This window comes from Polypterus senegalus, chromosome 1 (genome assembly GCF_016835505.1).
Source record: "Polypterus senegalus isolate Bchr_013 chromosome 1, ASM1683550v1, whole genome shotgun sequence".
Taxonomy (NCBI): Eukaryota; Metazoa; Chordata; class Cladistia; order Polypteriformes; family Polypteridae; genus Polypterus; species Polypterus senegalus.
Genome location: NC_053154.1, coordinates 22,293,933 through 22,319,058, shown reverse-complemented (window position 1 = coordinate 22,319,058; position 25,126 = coordinate 22,293,933). Strand labels below are relative to the sequence as shown.

The 25,126-nt window shown below is 41.1% G+C and overlaps 1 long non-coding RNA gene across 1 annotated transcript; it reads right to left on the bottom strand.

The window, feature by feature from the left end:
- Positions 1-6,505: 6,505 nt before the first annotated feature.
- LOC120517700 lies at positions 6,506-23,094 on the bottom strand. Its single transcript, XR_005631089.1, has 3 exons — positions 22,882-23,094; positions 14,922-15,125; positions 6,506-6,649 (listed from the first exon to the last, which is right to left on the bottom strand). It is a non-coding gene; the product is annotated as an uncharacterized LOC120517700 (long non-coding RNA).
- Between the last annotated feature and the right edge of the window lie 2,032 nt (positions 23,095-25,126).

The following is a 25,126-nucleotide window of genomic DNA, read 5'->3' as shown; positions in this document are numbered from 1 at the left end:
AAGTATTCTGAGCAAATGTTGTTGATGCAAACTGAAGCTTCTAGGTTAGTATACAGTAATTTAATCCATACACAAATGTTTGGGCCAAACCCAAACTTCTCCAATGTAGTAAAAAGGTATTTCCATTCAATCATGTCGAATGCTTTTTCTGCATCCAATGATAATAATATTTCTGGGGTGTTTGATTTAGTTGGTGAGTATATTACATTAAACAGGCGTCGAAGATTTGAAGATAAGTGCTGGCCCCTAATAAATCCAGTTTGGTCTTGTGATATTACCGAGGGGAGCACTTTCTCCATCCTTCTAGCTATGATTTTAGAGAGTATTTTAACGTCGTTATTCAGAAGTGAAATTGGTCTGTATGATGCACATTGTAATAAGTCCTTATTTTGTTTTGGAAAGACAGTGATTAGTGCTTGGCGAAAGGTTTGTGGAAGAGATTGGTTATCTCTGGCTTCTGTAAATGTTGCTAATAGGAGGGAGCTAGCTGAGCGGAGAATTTCTTGTAAAACTCTGCAGGGTAGCCATCAGGGCCTGCTGCTTTCCACCTTGGAGTGACTTTATAGCATCTAGTAATTCTGATAATGCCAGAGGTTTATCAAGTTCCTCCACACTAAAAGCGTCTATTTGTGGTATCTGTAATGTATCCAGAAATGCATTAGATTGTGTATTGTCTTCTTTAAACTCAGTAGTATATAGGGATTTATAGTAGTCTCTGAAAGTGTGCATTATATTTTTGTGTTCGATGATTTTATCTCCGTTCGTGTTAGTGATTACGAGATTGCGTTGCACTTCTTGCTTGTGAATTTGTTGAGCTAAAAGCTTATTAGCTTTCTCCCATGTTCATAGTAATGATGTCTGGATTTGTAAATTAGTTGTTCAGTTTCTTTAGTTGTCAAGAGGTTTAATTCTGAATGTAGAGCCTGCCTCCTCCTATGTAGAGTCTCGCTTGGTAGTCTGGCATGTTCTTCATCTATTTTAGTAATTTCGCTTTTATCTCTGCTACTTTCTTGGCTTGGATTTATTTCTGTGGGAAAGATATGAGATAATCTGTCCTCTTAAGAAGGCCTTAAGAGTTTCCCAGAGTATTCCTGCAGAGATCTCGGGGATGTATTTGTCTCTAGAAAGAATTTGATTTGTTTGGATATAAATTCAGTACAATTCTCGTCAGCTAATAGAAGCGGGTTGAGGCCATCTGCGGGTGAGTGTATGGGGCTTAGTAATTTTAGCTCCAAGATCATAGGTGCATGGTCAGAAATAACAATAGCATCGTATTTGCAAGATTTAATCTTAGGCAAGAAGTTATTGTCTATAAAGAAGTAATCAATCCTTGAGTAGCAATGATGTACTGGTGAGTAGAAAGAATATGTTCTTGAATTTGGGTTTAAAAACCTCCAGGGATCTGATAAGTTGTGATCAGTTATAAACTTTGTAATTATCTTTGCGTGTTAGATGCGTTCCCCTGTGGAGGAAGTCCTATCTAAAAGTGGATTTAAAACACAATTAAAGTCCCCAGCCATTATAACTTTATGAGTGTTCAGATTGGGAATGGATGCAAATAAATTTTGTATAAATTCCTTATCATCAACATTAGGTGCATAAACATTTATCAAAATCATTTTACAGTTAGATAAGTCTCCCATGACCATTACATATCTCCCTTCAGGATCCAATACTACATCTGATGCTACAAATGGTACTGTTCTATGTATGAGAATTCCCACACCTCTAGTTTTCTTTGTAAAACTAGAATGGAACATTTGGCCAGTCCAGTCTTTTTGCAGCCGGAACTGATCCTTGCTTAGTAAGTGGGTTTCCTGTAAAAATACTATTTTAGCATTTAGACCTGTTAGGTGAGAGAGTACTTTCTTTCTCTTTAATTCGTGATTCAGGCCTTTAACATTCCAGCTTACGAAGTTAACTGTCCCATCATGGAGACACTGATTCTGAGTTTTTGATGTCATTTTATAGTCTTAACTGGAAGTGAGACAGTTTAGGTCTTAATTTCCTATTTCCCCTAGAGTTGTTGCCATGCAGCTTATTATTACGTTGGTAGTTATAATTATAAAGATTGAGAGGATAGATTAGGTATAGATCAAGCCTGCTCTCTTTCTCTCCCCCCCTTAACCCCCCTCCCTTTTTGCCTCCCCAAGTGAGGCTAAAACCCACTTCACACAGTCCCAGTCCTCTGACATACCCAGAGACAGATCACGTCCAAAGCAAAACAAGCCCCATGCAGCGCGCTTTAGGGTTAAAAGATAGAGATATCTATTACCAATATAGTCTTAAAAAAAAAAAAAAAGAATTTTGCACTTAAAATATATATATAGTCTTCAGCAATTTTAGTGCATTAAGATGATACACCCAGATAATAAACCCGGGATGGTGTTAAAATGTGTCCAGAATAAGCATAACAAGTCTTAATGCAGTAATAGCAATAACAATAAACCAAGGGTATGATATTGAACAGTCTCGTTTAGGGTAGAGATGAAATAATTAGAAAAGAAAAAGAAAAAAAGAGAAAAAGTAATTAAGCACAATAAAACATAAACAGATAGCCCTAGTAATACTAAGTAATAATGAGAATATATGAGAATATATGCTGATAAAACCCGTATTTTAAAACGAATAGATCAGACAGTAGATTATTAATCCTTGCTTTATCATTACCGCCATGACTCACTATTATGTATCAGAATAGTCCGGGATCAGCTTTCTTAATTCCTTTTCTGCTTCTTCCTTGCTAGCGAAGACATAGAATTGACCCTGCCATTCCACTTTCAGTTTTGCGGATACAAGAGGCTGTATTTGACTGGCTTGCCGTAACCGCTGTTTAATGTTATAGAAGGCTTTGCGTTTAGTAGCTGTTGCTGGAGAGAAGTCAGGGAAGATACGAATGTGGTTATTTTCATATATAATATCTTCCTTGTTTCTGAGGAGTGCCATCACCTCTAGCTTAAATGATAATCGTTCAAAACGAACTATAAAAGATCTTGGTCGGGTCTACGGTGTTTGATCCGCGTGCGTAAGCGCTGCTATCTCAGATTCTGCTTTAAAGTCGCCCGATTATTTTAGAAAAAAGTTCAGCTGCGAATTTCACAGGGTTTGAACTTTCTCGATTCTCAGGCAGACCTTCAATTCTGACATTATACCTTCTACTCCCATCTTCCAAAGCAGCCAGTCTGCCAGTCTTTCTCGAGTTTTTGCATTCGAGCTGACATTTACTGCTTTTCCTCGGCACTGGCAGCTAAATTTCGCCATTTCAATCCGATTCGTGAATGTCTCCTTGAGATCCTCCAATTGATCAGTAAGCGTGCTCAGTTTAACCGAGTTTTCCTGAATGCGCTCTTCAATTTTACCCAGCACCTGTCGAAGCTCAAGTTGCACCTCTTGACGCAGCCTTTCATTTGCCTGTTGGAATTCCTGTCACAGCCATTCATTTGCCTGTTTCAACTCCTGTCTCACCTCCTGTCTCATTTTTTCGCTTGCCTTTGCCCTTGCTTTCTTATTAGCCTCTCGCTTTTCTTTATATCTTGCGTGAGCTCAGCGAGCAACACCTTCAGTTCAGACAGTTCAATTGTGCTTTCTTGTACCGTAGATGAAGCAGCAGACTTTGCTGTAGCCGGTGTCCCCTCTGCTCCCGGCTCGTAATTGCGTAATTGAAGCCGCGGACTTCAAGGCCCTTTCCAGTTTCAGGTGATCTTCTCCAATCGGCGAGCTATCCAGATCTGCACTCACGATCGCACCTTCGCTCCCCTTTTCGTTCTCAGCCGGCCATGATGTAGTGGACCGTGGTCCCGAGGAGTCCGTACTTTCGCCCATCTGATCCAGGTCTGTCTCTGAAGGCCGTATCTTGAACTAGGGCTTGCTGATCGTGCTTGAGTAGCTTTAGTTTTCGATTCTTTGGACCCCCTTCTTGTTGGCCATGTTTATATGTGCTTACATATACTGTAGCAGTCCCTCTCGGGTTGAATAAATACAGGATATCTCAGGATAATAAGCAAATAATATGAAAAATAACACAGCTGCTAGCGGAGCTCCACTTCAGACGTCCATCTCTCGCATCAGACGAGACCAAAACGAGAGTTGCTTTGAGGATCCTATGCTGTCTGTCACTCTTCAGAGGAGAGTTAAAGGGAAGCACAACTTGCAATTGACCACCTTAAATACCTTTTCTCATGATTGGACACACTGGTCTATGAAGTTCAAGGCTTAACGAGCTAATCCAACCAATTTGGTGTTGCAAGTAATCAGTATTGAGCAGTGACATGCATTCAAATCAGCAAAATTACAAGGGGACCCACATTTTTGCACAGCTAGTTTTTCACATTTTATTTAATTTCATTCTAACGGGTCTACAGCTTTCTCTCAGCAAAGGCCTGTTTTAGATTAATAATCACTGCGCTCGCAGCTTAGCGAAGGGGCGTGGAAGTTGTGTTGCTGAAGCAGTTCTCAGGGCGATTTGTGGTGTGGCTGTTTCTCACTTAAGTGCACAGGTCAGTTACTGCCCGCATCCGTGATTGTTCCTGGGGCTGCTAATTTGCTGCAGCTGCCATTCCCTCTCGATATATAGAAGCGCGAGTTGGCTAATAGCGTAGAATGAAAAAGAGAAAGAAAGAAGTGAACGGAACGGAGGTTGTGGAGGGAAAAAAGCAGGAAGCAGTGAGGAGAGAGAAAGCCGATGTGGGAGAACAAACAAGTGAAAGCAGGCTCGCGGCAGCTGAGCAGGCAGCCTGGGTGTTTGGCCAACACCCGGAGGAGTAGTAGTTGTGGTCGCTCCCGCAGAGTTTACTTTTAAGGGCGGGAGTGACCAGAAGGCGGAGGACTCTCTGTGTAAGGCTGCGGGACTTGGGATGTGGAGTCCCCAATGTGAGAGTCTTGGTCATTAAGGGAATCCCAAGTCGCTGTTCGGTGGTGCCTACCGGAACCAAGGATCGGAAAGGCGACCGACCAGTCAGTAGCAGAGAAGGTCAGCTGCAAGTAGGGCGACTCCCCTATTGAGAAGCCCAGACGGGGGTAGTACGGGAGTCGCAGGTATTAAGGCACCAGGCTTCTTGTTTTTTGGTTTTTAAAAGAATGCTTCCTGTTATATTTTATCCTCGTTATTTTTAAGAAGACTTTTTTTCTATTGTTTTTAACCTCCACGTTTTCCTTTCTTTTTTGTATTATTTATTTAATGACTTTGGATACTGCACTCTTTAAATTTGAACACTTTGTCTGTTTTAATAAGAGCACTTTTGCTCTTTGTACCATCCCCTTGCTATGTTGTTGCCTCACTGTCTAGCTCATCGGTAACATTACTGGCGGTGTAGGGTTCAAGGGCTCCTAGAAGGAAGATGGGAGCATGCAACGAACCCGCATTGTCACAACTACTAAATACTGCTTCACTAAAAATCCTTGTTCGGAAAACACCCCAGTACTCAGATGTTCCTAGGAAATGAAAGACATACCACTGTTATCTTTTTTGTTGAAAGTAAATTGTTATGCAGGCTGAGAGGGGATCCCAAACTTTTTCATATGACTCTATCTATCTATCTGTCCTCGCTGACATTGGGGGTTGCCACTTTCATTTGGATGAGGCAGTGATCCACTACAGAAGTTTAGAACTTTTTAGTTGACTGCCAAAAGTTAAGATAAAGTATCAGAGAAATTCCAACAAGAGGCCAGGACTTATTTATCAGAAATTGTGCTCAGAGAGGATAATCAGCTTTAGGCAGAAGTGAGAGAAAGGGTCAAAGGGTTCAAGATAAGGAATGTATAAAGCAAGAACATAATATTAATATAGATAATAGAGAACAGAGAATCAGTTATGGTAGACCAGGAAGCTGATACTAGAGGACAGTCCCAGAAAATACACAGCAATGTACCCCAAGTATTAAGTGGACAGAAATGCTGGTCGGGACAGTTGGCAGCTATGTTGTTATAAAAAGTGAGATATAAATACTGCACACACCTGTAACCCAGGATTAGAAATTGTGCCTCCACCCTGACTGTCACCTCCTTCAGTATGTAGTATGCAGCATGAAACCACAAGTGAGCCGTGGATCATTATTAGCTGCGCAAGTTCCATTTTTCAGAACATAACTGAAAACATAAAAACCAAAAGTTGTTTGTGTTTCTTGCCCTCATTGTGTTTAATTGTCCTGAATTTTAGGGTCATACACCGTTACACTGGTGCTGCCAGATGGTGCCTACAACAACTGCAGGGCAAAAAATATTAAATATTTTTAAAATTTATTCTGCTACATGTCTATAACATAGCTAGTCTACTGTAAATATTCATTACTTTCCCCATCTGTTGCAGATTTCTGCAGATGTTTGAATGAAGAAGAGATATTATCTTGGAATTACATCCCTTTTATTTTCTTTGATGTTTTATTTTGCAGAAAACCTTAAACTGCTCAATGAAATAAGTAAAATTAGCCATTAATGAATTGATAATATCAATTTAATTCACAATGCAATTCTCACATTACCAAAAAAATTAATAAACAATAAACTTGGCTCTGTTAAGCTTCTGGCAAAGCATTGGTTTTATTATAATAATGGCTATTTATCTTTTTTTTTTGCCATAATAAATTCTGAAGTGGATTTCTTCACACTCAGGTTAGCACTGCAGACATCAGTTAGTTACTTTCCTCTTTAGGATCTTCGAAAGAATGAAAAAACAAAAACAGGTCATTAATCCTTCTGCTATCCTTTAAAACACTCAGTACTTCTACCCAGAAAAAATAAGGACCTATCTTTTAAAAATACATTATTACTTTCAGTATGTAAGCATGATACTTATTCTTGCACACATTAATACCTACGTGTCTTCCACATATTATTCCATGTTGATATGTGGAGGTTTGCAGATGTGGACGAACTTGTTGTTAACCCTCCATGAAAAGAGAAGAACCCACAATTGTCTCATAAATAACTTGAAATTGACAAAAGTAATCAGCACCCATCTTTGTTTACTCCGTATTTATCAAAAATCTAATTCAGTTGAGTTTTGATTCAACTGAATATTTCAGATAATAACACAAAGGAAAATGGCCTGGACAGAAATGATGGGACCCTTCACCTAATATTTTGTTGCACCACCTTTAGAGTTGGCAAGCACTGCACACAAGCGATTCCTGGAGCTCTCCATGAGACATCTGCACCTGTCCACAGGCAGTTTGGCCCACTCTTCATGAGCAAACTGCACTGGGGCCTCATGTATAAACGGTGCGTACGCACAGAAATGTTGCGTAAGAACTTTTCCACATTCAAATCGCGATGTATAAAACCTGCACTTGGCGTAAAGCCACGCACTTTTCCACAGTACCTCATACCCTGTCGTACGCAAGTTCTCCGCTCGGTTTTGCAGACTGGCGGCACCCAGCGTCAAAGCAGTGCTACTGTTCCTGTGTGGTTATTCTTTATTTTCCTGACGCAGCGTTATAAATACACTGAAATTAGTCGCATATTGTTTATTAGTGCAATGCATCTGAATGTAATTAACCTGTAACAATATAATGGTCCAGAAAATAGCCATAGTATTCCAAACACTATAACTGCTTTAGCGTTGTTACTCTCACTGCACCTTCTTTTTCTTCTTTCAGCTGCTCCCGTTTGGAGTTGCCACAGCGGACCATCTTTTTCCATATTACTCTCACTGCACCACTCGGAGTATTTGTATCACTGTATCTGAGTGGGGAATCACAGCAGCAGCTGATCGGAAAGAGAAATATCGGTATACAGTATCAAGCCCACCCTGTCTCAGCCACGGCAAAACGTTTCAAAGCCTTTCCTGTACAGACCACACGGTTCAGAAACAGTTTCATCCCAAGAACTATAAACAGTCAATCAGTCCATCAAGTGCTCCTTGTAGAACTGTTTGTACTTATAAGTACAATCACCTAACCGTAAACTTGCACTACAGTTATAATATCGCACAACCTGCGCCACTTTATAAAGCGCGTATTTACATATGATGACGATATCATTTTTAAGATGAAATGCAGCAAAATTTGTTGATTATAATATATAGATAAAACTTTAACTTCATTTAAATAATCTGTATTGTTAATAATTAAACATATGAGGACATAGTTCTGCAGCGCTAGCTAGTTCACGGATTGATCCTACCTTGTGCTGTATTCTTACTGGGGCTGACGCAACACTGGAAGGATAGATGGATAGAATAATTAAACTTGCACTACAAAGATATTTCAACGTTCCTTAAAAGTTTTCAAGAATCGTCGTTGTAAGCTTACAGATGGCTTAACGTCTATTACAGAGCTGATTGTGTGGTGATTGGGTATGTGGAGAAAGAAAAGTAAGGACAGGAATTGGAGATTAGTACGTTTGAAAGAGACAGTACTGCTACAATAATTTCATCGAAGGTCGCGCACAATCACTCACCGTATTCCCCTGTTTAATAACATGCTTTAACTCCTATCATCATGAAAAAGATATCACGTATACATCTCAATATTTTAATTATTCAGAGAGCTGTAAAATCACGAATGTACAGTGCATCCAGAAAGTATTCACAGCGCATCACTTTTTCCACATTTTGTTGTGTTACAGCCTTGTTACAAAATGGATTAAATTCATTTTTTTCCTCAAAATTCTACACACAACACCCCATAATGACAACGTGAAAACGTTTACTTGAGGTTTTTGCAAATTTATTAAAAATAAAAAAAAAAACGGAGAAATCCCATGTACATAAGTATTCACAGCCTTTGCTCAATACTTTGTCGATGCACCTTTGGCAGCAATTATAGCCTCAAGTCTTTTGGAATATGATGCCACAAGCTTGGCACACCTATCCTTGGCCAGTTTCGCCCATTCCTCTTTGCAGCACCTCTCAAGCTCCATCAGGTTGGATGGGAAGCATCAGTGCACAGCCATTTTAAGATCTCTCCAGAGATGTTCAATCAGATCCAAGTCTGGACTCTGGCTGGGCCACTCAAGGACATTCACAGAGTTGTCCTGAAGTCACTCCTTTGATATCTTGGCTGTGTGCTTAGGGTCGTTGTCCAGCTGAAAGATGAACCGTCGCCCCAGTCTGAGGTCAAGAGCGCTCTGGAGCAGGTTTTCATCCAGGATGTCTCTGTACATGGCTGCAGTCATCTTTCCCTTTATCCTGACTAGTCTCCCAGTTCTTGCCACTGAAAAACATCCCCACAGCATGATGCTGCCACCACCACGCTTCACTGCAGGGATGGTATTGGCCTGGTGATGAGTGGTGCCTTGTCTCCTCCAAACGTGACGCCTGGCATTCACACCAAAGAGTTCAATCTTTGTCTCATCAGACCAGAAAATTTTGTTTCTCATGGTCTGAGAGTCTTTCAGGTGCCTTTTGGCAAACTCCAGGCGAGCTGCCATGTGCCTTTTACTAAGGAGTGGCTTCCGTCTGGCCACTCTACCATACAGGCCTGATTGGTGGATTACTGCAGAGATGGTTGTCCTTCTGGAAGGTTCTCCTCTCTCCACAGAGGTCCTCTGGAGCTCTAAAAGAGTGACCATCGGGTTCTTGGTCACCTCCCTAACTAAGGCCCTTCTCCCCTGATTGCTCAGTTTAGATGGCCGGCCAGCTCTATGAAGAGTCCTGGTGGTTTTGATGTTCTTCCACTTACGGGTGATGGAGGCCACTGTGCTCATTGGGACCTTCAAAGCAGCAGAAATATTTCTGTAACCTTCCCCAGATTTGTGCCTCGAGACAATCCTATCTCGGAGGTCTCCAGACAATTCCTTTGACTTCATGCTTGGTTTGTGCTCTGACATGAACTGTCAACTGTAGGACCTTCTATAGACAGGTGTGTGCCTTTCCAAATCATGTCCAATCAACTGAATTTACCACAGGTGGGCTCCAATTAAGCTGCAGAAACATCTCAAGGATGATCAGGGGAAACAGGATGCACCTGAGCTCAATTCTGAGCTTCATGGCAAAGGCTGTGAATACTAATGTACATGTGATCATATTTTTTTATTTTTAATAAATTTCCAAAAACCTCAAGTAAACTTTTTCCACATTGTTATTATGGGGTGTTGTGTGTAGAATTCTGAGTAAAAAAATGAATGTAATCCATTTTGGAATAAGGCTGTAACATAACAAAATGTGGAAAAAGTGATGCGCTGTGAATACTTTCCGGATGCACTATAATGGATTCTGTGTCCTGTCGGAGAAAGAGAAAGCGGAAGCACGTAGTGATTCACACACATAGAGCACATGAAAGATCAAATACAAAACAAAGCATTTAACATGCTACTTTAGTTACGATGTGATTTGAGAAACTGGGTAATTAAACAATTTTAAGATGAAGTTTATGATGTTCTACTTTAATGAAAAAATAAACTACGTAATTAAAGTAGAAATTTCGAGATTGAAGTTGACATTTCATGCTTTTTTCCAACTGTGTGCCTTTTTTCTCTGTATCCTAATAAGCTTTCATATGACACTCGGCGATACGTGACAACTTCTTTTTTATTTTGGGCACTGTGCGACTATGTCAGGCGATCAGCTTCCTTTTGTTGTTTATACCACTGTTTAAACCAACAAATGTATGTATATCTTTCCTTGCCTCCACTTGGTATTCGCTGAAATTCTTCCATTTTCCCTCTTGCTTTTCCCATTGTGTTTTCACAGAAGGCTGAGCTTAAGGGCGATTTATATTGATTTGCATATTCATAGAGGCGTAATTCTGGGAGGAGTTGGAGGCGGGACAGAAGGCGCGTGCACGAGCGTTACTTTTCACGCTGACTGGGATTTATGGAGAGGAAGAAAATGTAAGTTGGAGTACGCACAGATTCCTGCATCGAGATTTTTCTGTGCGTAAGCACATAAAAATCTTTTGTGCTTAAGTCATGTTATAGTGCGAGTTCTACGCACGGCGTTATGCATGAGGCCCCAGGTGAGTCAGGTTTGAAGGGGGTCTTCTCCAGACTAAATGTGTCAGTTCTTTCCATAGATGCTCAACTGGATTCAAATCAGAGCTCCTACAAGGTCACTTCAGAATAGTCCAATGTTCTGTTCTTAGCCATTCTTGGTGCTTTTAGTTGTGTGTTTTGGCTCCTTATCCTATTGGAGGATCCATGACTTGCAACTGAGACAGAGGTTTCTGACACTGAACAGTACATTTCACTCCAGGATGTCTCAATTGTCTTCAGATTTCATTGTTTCCTGCACAGATTCAAGGCACCCTGTGCCCGACGCAGCAAAGCAGCCCCTAAACATAAGCAAACCTCTTCCATGTTTCACAATAGGTCTGGTGTTATTTTCTATGAAAGCTTCATTTTTTTCCATCTGTGGACATATAGCTGAAGTGACTTTCCAAAAATCTCCAGTTTTGTCTCATCAGCCCAAGGGACGTTCTTCCAGAAGCTTTGTGGCTTGTTAATGTGCATTTTAGCAAATTCCAGTCTGGCTTTTTTATGTGTTTTTTCAGCAGTGGAGTCCTCCTGGGTTTTTGTCCCTTGAGCCCACAGTCACTCAAAAAGCAACGGATGGTATGATCAGACACTGATGGACCTTGACCTCAGAGTTCAGCTTGAATCCCTTTGGAAATTGTCCTTGGCTTTTTGCCTGCCATTCTCACCATCGTTCTGCCCATTCTGGGGTCAATTTACCTCTGGTGGCCTTGTCCAAGGAAGTTGACTACAATCCCATAGACCTTAAACTTTTTAATAATAGTAGGGGGCGTTGCCCCCTGCTTGCTTCGCTCAAGCAGCACGAATTAGACAATCTACAAGTCTACGACTTCCATTATTTCAGTGAGTAATAATTTCAATTGGTTTGCGCTAATGCAATCTTTACTATCCTTTTTTTGAGACATTCAAACTGTCATACTTTCATTATCTGTAATCTGCTCTGCATGTGTACCACACCAACGTTTTTTGAATTCTTTATGACGTTCTACTTTGTCATCTACTCTATGTTTTATTTCTGGCCCCGGGTGTGGTTAAATCTCTTGGCACAAAGACTGTCTCGCGGGTTGCGAAGCGTCTCTCTGAGAAAATCACGTCTCGTCTCCTTCTAACCTTCCAAGATTTTTTTTATAATAAGAAATTTGCAACTGTTGTCACAGACACATTGTGGCTTGGAGTTGGTGTTACACTCTTTGCTTTTAACATGCTTGTCTATCATATTCTTTCTGATCTCTTCAGACAACTCCATTCTCTAGTCCATGTTCAGTGTGGGACACACAATGATACCAATCAGCAGAGTGATGACTTTTCTCCATTTAAATCAGCTGAATAACTGATTGCACGACTGGAGACTTGTATGACACAAATTCGAGAAAACGGCTAGTTTGAAAAATCTCCCTAATCCAATGTGACACACGTGTGATTAGGGAGCAGCTGACGGTCAATGAAGCTCTATACCAAAAAGAAAACGGGTTTACAACAAAGCACTAACATCTCTCTCTCTTATTTAACAGAAAAATGGACAAAGAAAAATACCGTTTGGAAGTCCATCAGACAATCTCGCATCCTCAAGCACAACAAGAATTGCCTTCTTTCTGGCCCAACCTGATGACTTCACTTCTGGCTTCAAGTTTCCTCGTAATTTCCATCAACTCCTTATTTTCCCATCATTCCCACAACATCTCATTTCCTGCCACTCCTTATAAAAATTCTCACATTTACTGATTTTGTGTGTTATAAGAGAAGTGTTATGATTCTAATATTGATGTATCAGTCTGGAAAGATTACTTCGGATCATTCAGTATACGGGGACTCAACCCCAAACTTTTATGTGTGTGCTCTCTCTATTTTGTACCTTCACACCAATCATTTAGGATCTTATCAAAGTGTATCAACAAATGTGTCCAGGCCATTTTCAAAGATCTTTGTAGATCAAGCCACACTTGATCTCTTTTCACACTTGCTTTGTTTTACTCCATGATTTATCACAATTGCTTTTCATTTAATCACATTTCAATGGTACAGACAGCACTTTTTCAATGACACCAACAAATTTGTCCACATCTGTATGTGCTTTCATGCACTATTCAGCCCCCAAATGCCTGTCATTTACTTGTCATTTGCATTGAAAATAAAATTCCCCACCCCAATAAAAGAAGTACTTTTCCATTATGTGCAGGTATTTTATTGAGCTATGGATGGTACGGTGGCGCAGTGAGTTTCCTAGGTCCTCCCTGCATGGAGTTTGCATGTTCTCCCCATGTCTGCATGGGTTTCCTCCGGGTACTCCAGTTTCCTCCCACAATCCAAAGACATGCAGGTTAGGTGCATTGGTGATTCTAAATTGTCCCTAGTGTGTGCTTTGTGTGTGTGTGTGCGTGCTCTGCGGTGGCCTGGCACCCTGCCCAGGGTTTGTTTCCTGCCTTGCACCCTGTGTTGGCTGGGATTGGCTCCAGCAGACCTCCGTGACCCTGTAGTTAGGATATAGTGGGTTGAATAATGGATGGATGGATGGTTTTTATTGAGATGTGTAAGGTATATTTATGGCATTCTGCTAGGGGTGTGTCATGTCCCTCAACATGTGTTGTGGCAGGAATATGGGGTAACAGGGCTGCTCTTCTCTGCTATCCATTGCACATGTGTGATGGATGACCAGGGATCGTACTCTACCAGGAGACCTGGAGGAGCACAGAACAAGGAGAAGGGCAATTTATACCCCGGGACATGAGAGAGCAGCCCCCCTGGGTTGCATTGGGGCTTAGAAGCTCAAACCTGTTGGTGTCCGTTGCCATGGCCAGGGGGTGCCTGGACAGCTCTGGAAACAAGATCTGCAGCACTTCTGCCACACCTGGAAGTGCTGCCCTATAGAAGAGCTGGATTCACGAGCAGCGCTTCCGCAACACCCGGAAGTGCTGCCTCAGGTTAATCGGGAAGCACCTTGAGCACTTCCGGGTGCACTATAAAAGGGTCTCACTCCGTTCAGAGAGCCAGAGTCGGGTGGAAGAGGACGGAGCTTGCAAGGAGAGGAGTAGAGGCAGCAGAAGACTTGGAAAAAAAGGGACTGAGCCTTGTGGGTACTTTGTGCACTGTGTACGGTGCAGAGAAGAAAATTAATGTGTGTGTTTGGACACCATGTGTCTCTGTGTCTGTCTGTAGCCGGGCTGGTCTTCTACACCATGTAAATGCAGTGACAGCTATGTCTGAGTCTCACTTATTGTGGGTGTTGGACTCTTTGAAGGCTGTGTTTTGTCGCCACTCCTATTTGTGGTTTTCATGGGCATAATGTCAAGGCACAGTGTAGGATGTGAGGGATGTCCACTCTGCATAGCTGCTTTATGCAGATGATGTCATCCTCGTCACCTCATCTAACTGTGACCTTCAGCATTCACTGCCATGTGTAAAACAACTAGGATGAGGATCATCACCTCCAAGACTGAGGTTTTGGTTCTCTGTTGGAATGGGTGAATTGCTCTCAATAGGTTAGGAGGTAACATCTGCCCTTACAGGAGGAGATCAAGTGCCTCGGGATCTTGTTGATTGTGAATGTGACTGGAGCGGCAGCAAGATAAGGATTTTTCTATGGGTGAGAAGCTCAGAGACTTGGAAGAGCTTCAGAGTAGAGTCACTACTTCTCTTGGCTGAGAGAAAGGAGGCATCTGCAGTGGTTTGGGTATGCTATAAAAATGGCCCCTGGATAGGCTCCCTCTGGAGCTGCTCCAGGCACATCACACAGCATGGAGACCCTACGAAAGACCCAGGACATGTTTTATTATTACTAATAAAGACTTTGTTTTGGTATCTTTTTTTCCAAGTCATTGTGGCACATAGAGGTGTCCCAGTCACTATATATCAAAAATAAATTGCGAATGCTATGCATTTGCAGTGACATACATTAATGTTAATCCATCTGTATTATTTTCATCTTTCATTTTAATATAATTTTGACAGAGATTACTAAAAGTTAATTTATTATTTTTGATAAAAAGAATAATTAAAAAGAGTGACTTATAACTTACCTGAAATTATTTTAATTATCATTACCATCTGTATGAATAATGGCTGGTATAACTGCGTGCTGACGCTCCTATAGAAATTCCTGCAATAATGGCAATCAAGATGGTAACACCTAACATGATCAAGACAATGATATTAAAGAATTTTGCTTTATCTCCATACATTCTTGCCAGTTGTAGGTTCTTTGCCACTTTCTGATCTCTGGACTGTTGAATAAAGAAGAAAAAAAAAACATTTTAAACCATAAAAGTTTAAAATTGTCCATATATGAGTAAGTCAGTGAGAGACAGAAAGATTATGAGGGTGCTTGTGATGGAATAGCATTCCAATTTTAGAGCGTGTGTGGAAACAGTGTGCAAAGAATGGATTAAGAGAGGCAGGCAAGAGTCTATCCTGACATCATTTGGCGTAAGGCAGAAAAATGGTTGATATGATGTCACTCCAGCACAGGGCACACTCATGCACACACCCACATTCATATCTGGCCAATATGGACTTTCACAGATGACATCGGTTGGCTGGCATCCCAGCTGGAATGGATGTTCCCTTATCTGGCCTGGAAGCTATTACGGAAGGATTTGGATGGATGAGCATCCCGGGGCCAGGTTGGTAACTAATACCTTTCTCCGTTAGGAGGCCATAATAGCAGAAGGACAGATGGATACTGCCCCCTGGGCCCATGTATTCCTTCTGTACACTGGATGAATTCTCATGGAATTCCCATTTGCACACCCACAGGGCATATTGGCTAATGTAATGCTGATGGGCAGTCCTGTAGGGGAAATTGGGTGCTGTCAGGGGGCTGCTGCAGGGGAGGGTTATTCCTGCTACTGGGAAATTCTACTTGACCCTGAAGTCTCTCCGTCGTGCAATTTTGTGGCACCAGAAATAATCTCGGGTCCAGCATTAAAGAAGCTGTCTCACTTCAGTGTGTGAGTTGGAGCAGGGAGGTTGTGGATGAAGCTTGCCTGGAGGAAGGTGGAGGATGAAAGTAATTAAAAATTGGACTTGTCACTGTAACTGTGATTGTGCCACTAGAAGAACAACAACTGTGAAAAGGTACTTTTTTTCAATAAAATAACATTATTTGAACGTGTGACTGGGTTGGTCTAGTACTATCTGGGGTTTTGGAGCTCGGTATCACCCCCTACATGGCCACAGGAGCCACCAGTTATCATAACTTGCATGACTTTAAAGGGGACAACCTATGCAGATATGGGAAGAATTGATGAACTTCACACAAAATTACACACACATACTGACATACATACAGTATATACATATATATACATATATACCTACACAACCACTCACGGGAATAAAAATGTAAATGGTCGATAAAATTAAACATATATTTATTGTATTGGCACTTCCAACAAAATCAGTGTTTAAACATTAAAAAACATGCCATACAGCAAAGATTAATCAACACATGAGCCTTGAAAAACACAAAAATGTCAACATATAAATGATGGCGCAGTATGAAATGACTATGAATTATTTATTATTAATCGAATGTTCAATACAAACATTTGCAAAATTTCATTTCAAAGAATTGAGTTGAAGTGACGTTAATATATACACTTTTACGTTATGTAGTGAGTGAGATCCATACGCATACAGGCACGTGAGGTTCCAGAGGTGACTGTGATACTAAATCAGAGGCAAATGCCAATGTCTACTTGTCACACAATAACAAATACTTATAGTTTAGTGTAGAATATTATTTATTTATTGACAGCAAGTCACAACATACATAGATTAGCATGGGGCCCCTATGCTCGTGGGGCCCTTGGGCAACTGCCCCGCATGCCCATGCGTTAAGACGGCCCAGATACCAGGAGAATGTGGCACTTCATTGTAAATTATGGGGTCAACAGATTTTAAAAGTCCTACATGTATTGTCTTATTTGTTTAATGCTCATCATCACCAAACACTTTCAAAAGTTAACACATACGACTGCTCACAGAACTTGCAGTGGAAACAAATAAATAGAAGGCAGTATATTGTCTGTTTTTGTGCTCTTCTTGTTCCTCCTCACAATGCTCTTCAAATTTAAGAGTTCTTAATCAAGCAAGGTTTCCCCTTGGAGTTTCGCATGTGCTGTTGTAAATGTATTGAGATGACGTTTGCGGCGCTGCAAAATCTTATCAAATGGAGAGTCTGATAAAAATTCGACATGTTGAATATTTATTGGAACACATAATGTGAAACTGGAACTGTTGCTGTCAAGTCTGGTCACCCTAGCAAATTATAGTGTCAGTGAAATACAGTAGATAAACATTATAATCTACAGCTAATGGAGACGTGAGGCTGGTTTAGTGTAAAGTTAATACTGATAAAGTATTAATTTACTTTGTGCTGTCACACATAAGGGCTTAGGTAAGTGTGACATACTGCAGAGACACAAGGGGGCACTATATAATGACACTCTCTCTTCCCCTTCTCCCTCTGCAGAAAGGAAGATTGACACGTTTCACACTCTGATGTCATTTCCGGGGTCAGACCACCTGGACCTGCCTCTTCCACCCAGAATTTCTCATGAAAGGGACCAACGCCATCTTAAAGCCAGATCGTCTTGAGAATGTCCATAGTCTTCTTCTTCTTTTTTCAGCTACTCCCATTAGGGGTTGCCACCATATCTTCCTGTCCTCTACATCTTGCTCTATGACACCCAGCACCTGCATGTCCTCTCTCACCACATCCATAAACTTTCTCTTAGGCCTTCCTCTGTTACTCTTGAGTGACATTTCTATCCTTAACATCTTTTTCCCAATATACCCAGCATCTTACTCTCCTCCGCACATGTCCAAACTAACGCAATCTCGCCTCTCTGACTTTGTCTCCCAACCGTCCAACTTGAGCTTATCCTCTAATGTCCTCATTTCTAATCCTATCCATCCTTGTCACACCCAATGCAAATCATTACATCTTTAACTCTGCCACCTCTAGCTCTGTCTCCTGCTTTCTGGTCAGTGCCACTGTCTCTAACCCATATAACATAGCTGGTCTCACTACCATCCCGTAGACCTTCCCTTTCACTCTTGCTGAAACCCATCTGTCACAAATTACTCCTGACACTCTTCTTCACCCATTCCACCCTGCCTTTTTCACCTCTCTTCCACACTCCCCATTACTCTGTACTGTTGATCCCAAGTATTTAAACTCATCCACCTTCACCAACTCTACTCCTTGCATCCTCACCATTCCACTGACCGCCCTCTCATTTACACACATGTATTCTGTCTTGTTCCTACTGACCTTCATTCCTCTCCTCTCATATCTCCATCTCTTCAGGAACTCCTCAACCTGCTCCCTACTCTCGCTACAGATCACAGTGTCATCAGCAAACATTACAGTCCTAAGGGACTCCTGTCTAATCTCGTCTGTCAACCTGTCCATCACCATTGCAAATAAGAAAGGGCTCAGAGCCGATTCCTGATGTAATCCCACCTCCATCTTGAATGCATCCGTCACTCCTACCGCAGACCTCACCACTGTCACAATTCCTTCGTACATATCCTCTACAACTCTACTACTTCTCTGCCACTCCCGACTTCCTCATACAATACCACAGCTCTTCTAGAGGCACCCTATCATATGCTTTCTCCAGGTCCACAAAAATGCAATCCAACTTCTGACACAACTTCTGGCCTTCTCTAAACTTCTCCATCAACATCTTCAGAGCAAACATCGCATCTGTGGTGCTCTTTCTTGGCATGAAACCTTGCTGCTGCTCACTAATCAATACCTCACTTCTTAACCTAGCTTCCACTACTCTTTCCCATAACTTCATCCTGTGACTCATCAATTTTATTCCCCTGTAGTTACTGCAGTCCTGCACATCCCCGTTATTCTTAAATATCGGCACCAGTACACTTCTTCTCCACTCCTCAGGCATCCTCTCACTTTCCAATATTCCATTAAACAATTTGGTTAAAAACTCCACTGCCATTTTTCCTAAACACCCCCATGCTTCCACAGGAATGTCATCTGGACCAACGGCCCTTCCATTTTTCATCCTCTTCATAGCTGTCCTTACTTTCTCCTTGCTAATCCTTTGCACTTCCTGATTCACTATCTCCACATCATCCAACCTCTTCTCTCTCTCCTTCTCTTCATTCATAAGCCTCTCAAAGTACTCTTTCCATCTGCTCAACACACCCTCCTCTCTTGTGAGTATGTTTCCATCTTTATCCTTTATCACCCTAACCTGCTGCACATCTTTCCCAGCTCGGCCCCTCTGCCTAGCCAATCGGTACAGGTCCTTTTCTCCCTCCTTAATGTCTAACTTCTCATACAACTCATCATACGCCTTTTCTTTAGCCTTCGCCACCTCTCTCTTCACCTTGCGCCTTATCTCCTTGTACTCTTGTCTACTTTCTGCATCTCTCTGACTATCCCACTTCTTCTTCGCCATCCTCTTCCTCTGTATACTCTCCTGTACTTTCCAATTCCACCACCAGGTTTCACTTTTACTTTTTTCTTTTTTCAGATGTCACACCACGCACCCTTCTTGCTGTCACCTTTACTACATCTGCTGTAGTTTCCCATATGTCTGGTAACTCTTCACTACCACCCAGTGCCTGTCTCACCTCCTCTCCAAACTCAACCTTGCAGTCTTCCTTTTTCAACTTCCACCATTTGATTCTTGGCTCTGCCCTCACTCTCTTCCTCTTCTTGATCTCCAGTGTCATCTTACAGACTGCCATCCTAGGCTGCTTAACTACACTTTCCCCTGCCACCACTTTGCAATTTTCAGTTTCCTTCAGATCAACTCTTCTGCATAGGATGTAGCCTACCTGTGTGCATCTTTCTCCACTCTTGTACGTCACCCTATGTTCCTCCCTCTTCTTAAAATACATATTCACCACAGCCATGCTCATCCTTTTGGCAAAATCCACTATCCTCTGACCTTCTTCATTCCTCTCCTTGACACCATACCTACTCATCACCTCCTCGTTTCCTCTGTTCCCTTCACCAACATGTCCATTGAAATCTGCTCTAATCACCATTTTCTGTCCCTTGGGTACACTGTCCATCATTTCATCCAACTCACTCCAGAAATCTTCTTTCTCATCCATTGCACACCCAACTTGCAGGGCAAATGCACTAACAGCATTCATCATCACACCTCCAATTTCCAGCTTCATAATCATTACTTTGTCTGATACTCTTTTCACCTCCAAAACACTCTTGACCTGCTGCTCCTTCAGAATAACTCCTACTCAATTTCTCCTCATATCCATGCCATGATAGAACAATTTGAATCTACCTCCGATCCATGTGGCCTTATTCCCCTTCCATTTAGTCTCTTGCATGCACAATATATCTACCTTTCTTTTCTCCATCATATCTGCTAAGTCTCTCCCCTTACCAGTCATACTGCCTACACTCAGTTCTACTCTTATTACCTTCCTCCTCTCCTCATGCCTCCGGACATGTCCCCTCTTCTTCTCCTTCTTTAGCCAACATTACCCCAATTTCCGCCAGCACCCTGTTGGCTAACAGTACTGGTGGCGGTCGTTGTTAACCCGGGGCTCGACTGATCCAGTATGGAAATTTGTATTGTTCTCCACATATTGATCTGGAAAAATTTTACAAAGGATGCCCTTCCTAACATAACCCTCCTCATTTATCCGGGCTTGGGACCGGTACGAAGAAACACACTGGTTTATGCATCCCCTGTGGCATAGTACCATGCATTTTCTTTTAATGCCTTTTGCATACCTTTATATATGGGTTTTGTCTTCAGGTGCCCCAGACCCTTTATCTTGTGCCTTTTTGTGTCTTTACAGTACATGCCAACTTACATGCTACAGGGTCCTTTATTCAATGATATGTAACATTTTGTTTTCCTTGCTTGCATTTTATGCTTTTACAATTAGGAAGTTATGAGTTAAAGTATCAGGAGAGCTGCTTCTCTTGTCCTTGCGCTCAAGGTGTGCTAGTTTAATTAGTGTCCTGCATACACTCTTGTTCAATTAGACAGTGATAGCTAAAATAGTGATAGATAAAATTGATACAGTAAACTAAGTTGTAGTTGAAGTCGCTCAGAATGTCTCTTCGCCAATGCTTTTCAACGGGAATCTGTTATCTCAATGAAAACTGAACTCGACTAATTTCTTTAAAGAATAAGCAAGACACATTTCGACAAAATAGTTCCATGGGAGGGCTGGGATGTTTCATGTGGACAAATAGATTGATGGACAGACAGACAGACAGACATGGGCTATCGCAATAGGTGTTTTGCACGTTATGTGCAAACACACTTAATAAATGAGAAACAGATAAAAATAAGAAAGAATAAATCAAAAATAAATCAATATGCACTTAAATAACATAAGGTAATGGAAAAAGTAAAGTCCTTACATATAGATTACATTTTAAGAGTGCTTTTTTAGTCTCTATTAAATCTCTGGTCTGATATTATGAACTTAATGCATTCAGTAAAAAACAGATGGCATGATTAGCTTCTAGACAAATAGCAGCAAAAAATAACAGAATTGAAAACACATTTAGAGCAGCATGACATCTTAGATCAGCACTGTAATAACTATTTATATTACTGCTAAAATTACAATAACTGTTCATAATAATAAAACAGAAAGACAATGACAGCTACTAGTAAGAGTAATGATAAAAAGTGATTTTAATCTGTCATTTCCATACTTTAAAACACGCCTTCACATATACAATACATTTATTTAATTAGAGATTTATCGCATCAAGAAGCCTAATCTGCATGTCTCTGTGAGGAAACCAGAACACCTGGTGAAAACTCCACACGGAGACGGAGAGAACATTCAAAACTGCACGTAGGGATCAGCCAGATCTTCATATGGAAAGGCAGATTAGCGATGCTACATTGATTCTAGAGTGTGCGTGAGTGAGTGTGTGTTGTGAGGTGGGCTGGCACCCTGTGTGGGGATTGTTCCTTATGGTCTTACTCTGTATAAAATGGATGGATAAATAAAGGAAAATACATTTTTAAAATAAAAATATATTCAAAAATTTGAATCACAAATAAAGATTTTCAATGTCTTTTTTTATTTGAAAGAAATATTTACATTTTTTTAGTCAATAATGAGAACTGCTATCCCAGAAGCGCCATGGAAGAAGTAAAACAAAAAAGCGGACACTTGGTCTCAAGTGGAACACGGGCAGTTCTAGGCACACACAAACAATCTGTGCAATAACAACAAGGTGAAAATTAGTAATAACCCACTTGACCCAGCTCAAGGGTACAGGGAGCCTAAATCTATACCAGCCACATTGGGCATAGGGCACTAAATACCATCAGTGGACATTTGCAAGTTCGTATCAGGAGTGACTCGTGCAGCATCAGTGCAGAATGTCCAGTCAATTTAATATGCAGATCTTTGGCATGAAGGAGAATGTGCAGAATTCCACACAGACAATGGCAGGACACAAGATAAAAAATAAGGTGCTGGATCTGTCAGGTATCAATGCTAACTACTGTGCCATCATGCCATGCCCTCTGTATTAGTATTATTTAATGACTCAGTTGTTGCCCTCTTTAAATTGGTGAGTTTGGTATTTTAAACGATTATGATTTATAATAATGGCTAATAACTTTGTCCAAGGCAGCTTACAACATCTGAGAGATGCCATTGGTTACATTTCTTTTGGCTTTTTCAACTGGAGCAGAGTCAGGTGAAAGTGACTTGCTCAGGGTCACACAGGACCAGGATTTGAAGTCCAAAGCCTTAACCACTACAACACACTGCCTGCCTTTGGTTCACATATATAAATTGATTAATTTCATGATACAATCACTACTACTAATAAAAGTAAATCCAATATCTTCTAAAGCGACCTCACAGTCAACAATGGTGATCATTCTTTTAATTATTAAGTATCAATCTAATTAATGTAGTTAATAAATGCATATTAAAAGCAGGTATTTTAAAATCTCTGTTTTATTTTAAAATACTTACTCTAATTGAATACCATAAAGCAATCAGTCCAAGGCAGAAGCAATTCAAGAAGTAGAAACTGCACAGAGACCATAAAACATGATCTTTCACCAGTGTTGGATTTTCATCAATTTGAACAACAGTAATGGGAGTGAAAACATCTTGGCTGTTATTCTCCACGTCAGGACCTGAAGGGTTCATGGCTTCTCTCTCTCTCTGGCTGAATGTGCCTTTCAAGACGTTATGTATTTATATACCTAATGAAGAGGGTCTTGGGGCTGGCAAGGGGGTTAAAAACACAAGGTGGGCGGAGGCCCATGGGATTTCCTATATTCTAAAATCTCAGCTTCTCATTTTTTAATTTGAATGCATCCGTTCCACACTTCACAGGTGATATGCGTGAAACAAATTGAAGTGTTTCATTGTAAATGCCTTATCACCATCTTTTTCTGAGTAGATGTAATGGAGAATAGGAACCATTTAATTTTCAAAAATAATTTTTAAAAAGTCAGATTGTTCACAAAAGGGTCCTTCACTTAATTTTTGATTTTTTTTTTGTTTTGCCTAATGCAAAACATCTATGTCAGTGTTTTCTAAGTGTAATGTGGCTTTTTAATATTTACACTGAAACAGAAATGGTTTAATGGTTAGTTTAGCATAAAATCTATATTAGCAAAGTCAAAGGAGCACCCAATAATCTCGACCACACCAACCTCCTCAATTTATGTGGGTTCAAAGAGGGAAACCCCTACACACCAGAGGTACTCAACTCCAGTCCTGGAGATCTGCAGAGGCTGCAGGTGTTCGTTCGACCCAGCTTCATAATTAGAAGTCAAGCCTAGCAGATAATGCAAATTGGTATTTAATTAGTGCATTCATTTCAGCAAGACAAATCTTCATCACAATGTACATTTTTCATTTTCTGAGAGGATTATCCTTACGTTTTAGGGCTCGTTTATACTTCACGCTCAGAACGCGTACGCGCACGCATCATGGCTGCCACGCATTCCCAGTGTTCATTTGATACGTGTGCGAGTTGCAGTCCCAACAAAAAGTCAGGGGGCACAGTGTGATAAAAGTTGGAATGTGACGTCAGAGTCTCTGTTTACTATCTACATGTGATGGAAAGCTGCTATGCGGATCCTACGAAATCGATGTGCGCGCTTCGATGTTTGATGAATGGTTCAATGTAGTGAAGCAAAATGCTGACATACAGATGCATTTGTGGTGCTTTTATATTGAAGAGTCGAATATTTCCGATCGTAATGACACAATACATTTTAAAAGTCTCACGTACCATCTTTTCTGCCGTCTTTTTTTTCTAGGGCTTCCTCCTGACCTGAAAGCTGCAGCAAACAGCAATAGATCATCACACAGAACACATTACATTCATGATATTCAAACTCTCTGCACATTTAGAATCCTTAGATTTATACTTGATATCACTTTTATGATGAAATGCATTCAAGTATGTACACTCACCTAAAGGATTATTAGGAACGCCATACTAATACGGTGTCTGACCCCCTTTCGCCTTCAGAACTGCCTTAATTCTACGTGGCATTGATTCAACAAGGTGCTGAAAGCATTCTTTAGAAATGTTGGCCCATATTGATAGGATAGCATCTTGCAGTTGATGGAGATTTGTGGGATGCACATCCAGGGCATGAAGCTCCCGTTCCACCACATCCCAAAGATGCTCTATTGGATTGAGATCTGGTGACTGTGGGGGCCATTTTAGTACAGTGAACTCATTGTCATGTTCAAGAAACCAATTTGAAATGATTCGAGCTTTGTGACATGGTGCATTATCCTGCTGGAAGTAGCCATCAGAGGATGGGTACATGGTTGGTCATGAAGGGATGGACATGGTCAGAAACAATGCTCAGGTATCCCGTGGCATTTAAACGATGCCCAATTGGCACTAAGGGGCCTAAAGTGTGCCAAGAAAACATCCCCCACACCATTACACCACCACCACCAGCCTGCACAGTGGTAACAAGGCATGATGGATCCATGTTCTCATTCTGTTTACGCCAAATTCTGACTCTACCATTTGAATGTCTCAACAGAAATCGAGACTCATCAGACCAGGCAACATTTTTCCAGTCTTCAACTGTCCAATTTTGGTGAGCTTGTGCAAATTGTAGCCTCTTTTCCCTATTTCTAGTGGAGATGAGTGGTACCCGGTGGGGTCTTCTGCTGTTGTAGCCCATCCGCCTCAAGGTTGTGCGTGTTGTGGCTTCACAAATGCTTTGCTGCATAC